Source organism: Lolium perenne, chromosome 3 (assembly GCF_019359855.2).
Source record: "Lolium perenne isolate Kyuss_39 chromosome 3, Kyuss_2.0, whole genome shotgun sequence".
Taxonomy (NCBI): Eukaryota; Viridiplantae; Streptophyta; class Magnoliopsida; order Poales; family Poaceae; genus Lolium; species Lolium perenne.
The window spans coordinates 87,974,975-87,982,221 of NC_067246.2; positions in this window are offsets into that span (position 1 = coordinate 87,974,975).

A 7,247-nucleotide genomic window follows, 5' to 3' on the forward strand; every position below is an offset into this window, starting at 1 on the left:
GGTAAGGTTTTCTTTGTTTGACTTGATATCTTCTTTCTTGATCTTGGTTGGCTGACGCTTCTTTCTGGCTGTCTTACAGCTGAAGCCGCTAGAGTCCTGCAGCTGGAGATGGACCTTCGGGTTGCTCGCGCTCAGTGCGCCGAGAGCGAGGAGGCAGGCCGGGTTGCTGCCGCCAAGCTCAAGGTGGCTGATGGGGAGTTGGCGCGCCTGCGCCGGCTTGAAGCCAACCACCTCCAGGAGCTCGCTGCCCTCAGGAAGACTGAGGAGGACAAGGTGGACGACCTGAGCAAGCGGCTGACTGAGGTTGAGAAGCAGCGGCTTGCGCTTCAGCAGGAGGTAACCGCCAAGTCCGCGGAGCTGTCGGCCACCGCCAAGCGCTGGGTGGAGGAGATTGGCACGCTTGATCGCGGCTTGTCAGGTAGGCCTTTTTATTTCTCTTTCCTTCCCCTTTGCCGGCTTTCGGCTGTCGGCTGCCGGCTTAGGTTGGCAGCCGGTGGCAGAAACTCTGATTTTTTTGCTATCTCCATCATCATGCTGGGGGCAGTCGGTTCTTGCCGGCTGCCGCCAGGCTTTTTCTTCGAAATCTCCATCTTCGGACTGGGGGCAGTCGGCTCGTGCCGGCTGCCACCAAGCTTACTTTAGAGCTTCGGAATCTCCATCTTCGGGCTGGGGGCAGTCAGCTCGTGCCGGCTGCCGCCAGGCCTACTTTAGGACTTCGAAAATTCGCATTTTTCAGCTTTTTCGGTTTTGACAGATTTCTGACGTGTATCTTCTTTGCAGCGGCCTTCCCGGAGGCGCAGGACGCGGCGCTAGCGGCCGTTGGTGTTGCGCGCGAGGCTAGGAGGCGGGCGACTGGCGAGGGCAGCGCGGAGTACTTCACCATGGAAGATTACATGGCATCCATGGCCGCCCACGTCGAGCCCATCACCAAGCTCGGCTGGGAGCTCCGGAAGGCGGCTGAGGAGTTGATCCAGACGCTGTGGCCAGCGGAGACGCTGCCACAAGATCTCTCCAACCTCATCTCCTGGCTGGAGCGGGCGCCGGATCGCTTCCTCGACTGGAGGGAGTCTGCCACGCGCGCCGGAGCCGACATGGCGCTGTCCTTCATCCTCTCCTGGTACAACGAGGTGGATCTTGGGCAGCTCGAGTATCAGCGGGCCGGCGTGGAGGACAAGCTCCCGGCAGAGTACAAGACCGCCCGGCTCGCCCGTGCCTGCGCCATCGCCGACTTCGTCGACAAGGGCCTCTTCATCCCGGACCCGAACCCGCCGTCTGAGGACGAGGACGAGGAGATGGAAGACGAGGAGGCGGAAGATGCGCCTGAGGACGACCCGGCAGCCGGCTCCGCTGATGCTCCTCCGGCTGGTCCTCCTCCAGCCGGTGCTTAGGCTACCTGTCTCTAGGTGTTGCTTTTGCCAAGACAATCGTTAAATCCCCGGAATGCCGGGTGCACATGTATGAATATTATTGTCCTTTTATTATGTCACACTTTAATGTGTTTGTTAATCATTTGCGTGCCGACTTGCTTTCTTTCGACTTGTTCGCTTTTTCCCATCCGCCCCACTCTTTGGCTTTGCTCTTGCCGATCGTACGTCCGACTTGCGATCCGTCGCCGGATCAAGAGCGGGCCGCTGGGTGAGGCCGACAGTATTTCAGTCGAACGAGCCGAGTTCGGCAATCCGGCACTTTTATGAAAAGTTGCAAGTCAATTCGCTTTCACTCTTTCCCTTAGTCGTTTTTCGCGTGCCGGCTCCCTAAACCTTACTCCCGCCAGCCGGACAGCCGGGTTGCGGTCTGTAGCTGGATCGGAAGCCGGCTGTCGGAAACCGGATCACGCTACTTAGCCGGCCACGTGAGAGGGTGTAAGCCAACTGGCGAAACAAAGTAGAGTACGCGAAAAACTTGTCGGAAACGGCGCTCTTGGCGCATGCTTTTTCATAGCTTACAAAAGGAGTACAAGGGATACATACATTCCTGCTCTCAAGTGTAAAATGGGCGGAGCAAGTTGATATTCCAGGGACGTTTAGTCTCCTCGTTAGCCTTGTCCGGCTTGTTTTCTCTAGCCTCTTGGGCATCTATGAGATAGTAGGAATGATTGCCTACTGCCTTGCTCACGATGAAGGGACCCTCCCATGGGGATGACAGTTTATGCTGTCCGGCTGTCCGCTGGATCAGCCGGAGCACTAGGTCTCCTTCTCGGAATGCTAAGGGCTGGACCTTCCGGCTGTGATAGCGTCGGAGGCTTTGCTGGTAGATAGTAGATCTGGACGCGGCCAGCAGCCGGGCCTCTTCGACCAAGTCGACTCCATCTTCGCGAGCTTCTTTGGCTTCAGCTTCTGTGTAGAGCTTGATCCTTGGCGCGTCGTGCTCGATATCAGTCGGCACGACGGCTTCGGCCCCGTATACGAGGAAGAAAGGTGTGAAGCCGACTGAGCGGTTTGTCGTTGTGCGCAGGCTCCACAACACATTGGGCAGCTCTTCAATCCAGCAACCGGCTGCTCGCTCGAGTGGCTCCACCAGCCGGGGCCGGATGCCGGCTAAGACCAAGCCGTTAGCTTTCTCCACTTGTCCGTTAGACTCCGGGTGCGCCACAGAGGATAGGGCCATCCGGATCCCCATTTCCCCGCAATAGCGAGAGAAGATGCCTTGGGAGAAGTTGCTGCCGTTGTCGGTGATGATGCTATGGGGGTAGCCGTATCTCACGATGATCTCCTTGAGGAATGTGACGGCTGTGGTGCCGTCCAGCTTCTTGATTGGCTTGGCTTCGATCCACTTGGTGAATTTATCAATCATTACCAAGAGATGTGTCATGCCGCCTCGCGCCGTTCTGAATGGGCCCACCATGTCCAAGCCCCATACGGCAAACGGCCATGTGATGGGGATGGTTTTCAAGGCGGAAGCCGGCAGGTGCCTCTTCTTTGCGAAGCGCTGGCAGCTGTTGCATTTCTTCACCAGCTCTTCTGCGTCTCTGAGCGCAGTCGGCCAGTAAAAATCGTGCCGGAAAGCTTTGGCCACTATGGCTCTGGATGAGGCATGATGTCCGCACTCTCCTTGATGGATTTCCCGTAGGAGTTCAATCCCTTCAGCCGGCTCGACGCACTGTTGGAACACCCCACTTACGCTGCGTTTGTACAGCTGGTGGTTGATGATTGTATAGGCCTTGGCCCTTCTCTCAATCTGCCTGGCCTGGACTCTATCATCAGGCAGCACACCGTCGGTGAGGTAGGAGAGGAATTCTTGTGCCCATGAAGGTACGCATCTTATCTCGAATACGCTAACCAACAAGGCCTCCTGCGTGGGAGCTTCCGGATTCGACTGCATGGTCGCCGGGTTCGGCTTGCTAGCCGGCGGGTTCGGCTTGCTAGCCCCTGAGTTTGGCGATGAAGCCCCCGAGCTGGACTGAGAAGTCCCCGGGTTCGGCATGGTAGCCAGCGGGTTTGGCTTGTTAGCCCCCGACTTGGGCGATGAAGCCCCCGGGTTCGGCTGAGCAGCCCCCGGGTCAGCCGGCACGAATATTGAATCCGAGTCCGGTGACGGTGTGATGGACGGCTTCTTAAGAACCGCCAAGGCGACACCCGGCGGAATGGCTTGCCGGGTTGAGCCAATCTTGGACAAGGCGTCAGCCGCCCCGTTGTTTGCCCGTGGCACGTGGTGGAATTCGCAGCCGTCGAAGAAGCCGGATAGCTGCTGGACGTGGAAGCGGTACGAGGCCAGGTTGGCGTCCTTCGCATCCCAGTCGCCAGACGCTTGCTGTATAACCAAGTCGGAGTCACCGAATCAAAGTATGCGACGCACGCCGATCTCCTTGGCCAGCTTCAGCCCGTGAATGAGCGCTTCATACTCCGCCACATTGTTGGATGCGGCGAAGTGGATCTGGAGGACGTAGTCCATCCGGTCTCCCTTGGGAGAGGTGATGACGATGCCGGCTCCCAAGCCATTGCGCATCTTCGAGCCGTCAAAGTGCAGCTTCCAATGTGTGGAGTCCGGCACAGGCGGCAAGTATTGCATCTCGGCCCAGTCGACGAAGAAGTCCGCGAGGATCTGCGACTTGATGGCCGTGCGTGCCTCGTAGAGGATGGTGTGGGCGGCTAGCTCCAGAGCCCACTTGGCAACCCGGCCGTTGGCATCCTTGCTGCCGATGATTTCCGCCAAGGGTGCTGTGGCAGCCACCTTGATGGGGTGCTCTTGGAAGTAGTGCTTGAGCTTCTTGGCCGCCATGTACACGCCGTAGGTGACCTTCTGGTAGTGGGGGTAATTTTTCTTCGACTGGGAGAGCACTTCACTGAGATAGTAGACTGGGCGCTGAACCAGCTGCTCCCTGCCGGCTTCTTTGCGCTCCACCACCAGGACAACGCTAACCACTCGATTGGTGGCTGCGATGTACAACAGCATCGGCTCCATTGAAGCCGGTGTTGCGAGGATTGGCGCGGTTGAGAGCACGCGCTTCAAGTCGCGGAAGGCTTCGTCCGCCTGCGGTGACCAGGTGAACTTGTCCGACTTCTTCAGCAACTGGTACAGGGGTAGTGCCTTCTCCCCCAGCCGGCTGACGAAGCGGCTCAAGGAGACCAGGCAGCCAGTGAACTTCTGGACGTCCTTGAGGCACTGTGGCAGTTCCATCTTCTCCAGGGCACTGATCTTCTCCGGGTTGGCTTCGATCCCTCGCTGAGAGATGAGGTAGCCAAGGAGCTGGCCGGACGGCACGCCGAATGTGCACTTGGCCGGGTTGAGCTTCATCCGGAATCTTCGCAGATTGGTGAAGGTTTCTCTCAGATCATCAAGGAGGGTAGTCGTCTCCTTGGTCTTTACAACGACATCGTCCACATATGCGTGAACGTTTCTGCCGATTTGATCCTGCAAGCATTTTTGCATGCACCTTTGGTAGGTGGCGCCTGCATTTTTCAAGCCGAACGGCATAGTCGTGTAGCAATAAGCCCCATACGGGGTAATGAACGAAGTCTTTATTTGATCATCCGGATTCAAAGGAATCTGGTGGTAGCCTGAATAGGCATCTAGAAAAGACAACAGTTCACAGCCGGCAGTCGAGTCTATGACTTGATCTATGCGCGGCAGGGGGAAGGGGTCCTTTGGGCACGCCTTGTTCAGGATGGTGTAGTCAATACACATGCGCCAGGAGCCGTTCTTCTTCAAAACCAGGACCGGGTTCGCCAACCAGTCCGGGTGCAGCACTTCCATGATGAAGCCGGCTGCCAGCAGCCGAGCGATTTCTTCACCGATGGCCTTCCTTCTTTCTTCGGCGAAGCGCCTGAGAGGCTGCTTCACCGGCTTGGCTTCAGGCCGGACGTGGAGGTGGTGCTCAGCCAACTCCCTCGGCACACCCGGCATGTCTCTTGGAGTCCATGCGAAGATGTCCCGATTCTCACGGAGGAAGCTGGTGAGCTCGCTTTCCTATTTCTTACTCAAGCCGGCACCGATGGTGACGTACTTGTCCGGCTGCGCCGGGTCCAGCAGAATCTTCTTGGTGTTGTCGGCCGGCTGGAAGTGAGTCATCCCAGCCGGGTTGCCTGCAGCCGGCATGTCCGTCTGCGCGGCCTTGGCAAGGGCGACGGCGTCGTGGATGAGCTGCTTCTCGGTGGCGATGACCAGCGTCTGGGCCATCTTGGAGCTCTGCGTGGCGCAGTCCATGGAGCGGCGGTAGTCGCCGGCTATGGTGATGACCCCTTTGGGGCCAGGCAGCTTCATCTTCAGGTACCCGTAATGGGGCACCGCCATGAACTTGGTCAGGGCCGGCCTGCCCAGGAGCGCGTGGTAGGGACTGACGAGGTCCACCACCTCGAACTCGATCTTCTCGGTGCGGAAGTGATCCAGCTTCCCGAACATCACCTCCAGCGTGATCCGGCCGATCGGCTGGCAGCAGTGGCCTGGCACGATGCCATGGAAGACGGTGGGGGTGGGACGCAGCTCGGCTTCTTGGAAACCTAGCTTGCGGGCGGTGTCGCGGTAGAGGATGTTGATGCTGCTGCCGCCGTCGATGAGGACGCGCGAAAAACGCACGCTGCGCCGAGTTGTGCCAATGGTGGGGTCGAGGACCATGGCGTAGCTGCCCGGCTTCGGCAGGACAGCCGGTGTGTTGTGGCGATCAAAAGTGATGGCCTGCTCTGACCAGTTTAGGTACTGGGGGACCGGCGGTATGACCGCGTTGACCTCGAGGGAACGGCTCTGCTGGCTCGTCTTGTCCTCGAGCTCAGAGGTGAAGATGATGTAGGTAGCATCTTCGGCCAGATATCGGCCATGGTGCACTTGGTTAGCCTCGTGGTGCTCGAGGTTGGCGTTCTCTGCGCCGGCTGCGCCACCCGGCCCGCCAGCTGGAGGGGGCGGGGGTGGAGGCGGGAGAGGTTCACCGCTTGTCAGCCGCTTCATGAAGTGGCAGTCGCGGGTGGTGTGGTTGGAGGGGTTCTTGCCGCTGTGGTACTTGCACGGCGAGTCGAGCATCTGCTCGAAGGTGTACTTCGGCTTCCACTGCCGGTCTTGCTTCTGGCGGCGGCTGCCGCCTGCCGCGTTGTCTGCCACGGCGGCCACATGGGCGGAGCCGTACCGGCTGGTCGCTGTGACGCTTGTCGCGGTAGTTGTCCCACCGGCTGCCATGAGAGGCGCCGTCTGCCGGCTTGTGCTCAGCCGACTTGTGGTGATCCCGCCTGGAGGGAGCCGGCGTTGGCTCAGCCGTCGCCTTGCCGGCTTCTTCAGCCAGCGCGTACTTGTCGGCGATGGCCATGAGGGAGGCCATGGACTTGGGCTCGCTGCAGCGCAGCTTGTGCCACAGCATGGTGTTGGGCCGGCAGCCGCCCATGAAGAAGCTGATGGCCTGGATCTCGTGCACGCCCTCGCAGGAGTTGCGCATCTCGCACCAGCGCGTCAGGTACGCGCGATCCGTCTCGTCCGGGCCCTGCTTGCACATCTCTAGCTGCTGGGGGCGACCCGGCCGGCGGTAGGTGCCGGTGAAGTTGCTGATGAAGGCTTCCTCGAAATCGAGCCAGCCGTTGATGCTGCCGGCTGGCAGGTTGTTGAGCCAGGTGCGGGCGGAGCCGACCAGCATCAGGGGGGAGTATCGCACCGCCCAGCGCTTGTTGCCTCTAGAGATGCCGACTGCGGTGGAGTAGTCCTGCAGCCAGTCCTCCGGCTTGGCGGTGCCGTCGTACTTGGGCGTGTCGCGGGGGAGCTGGAAGCCGTCGAGCATGGGCTCATTGGCGATGCGGGGCCCGAAGAACTTGGGGCAAGCCGGCGCCTCTTCT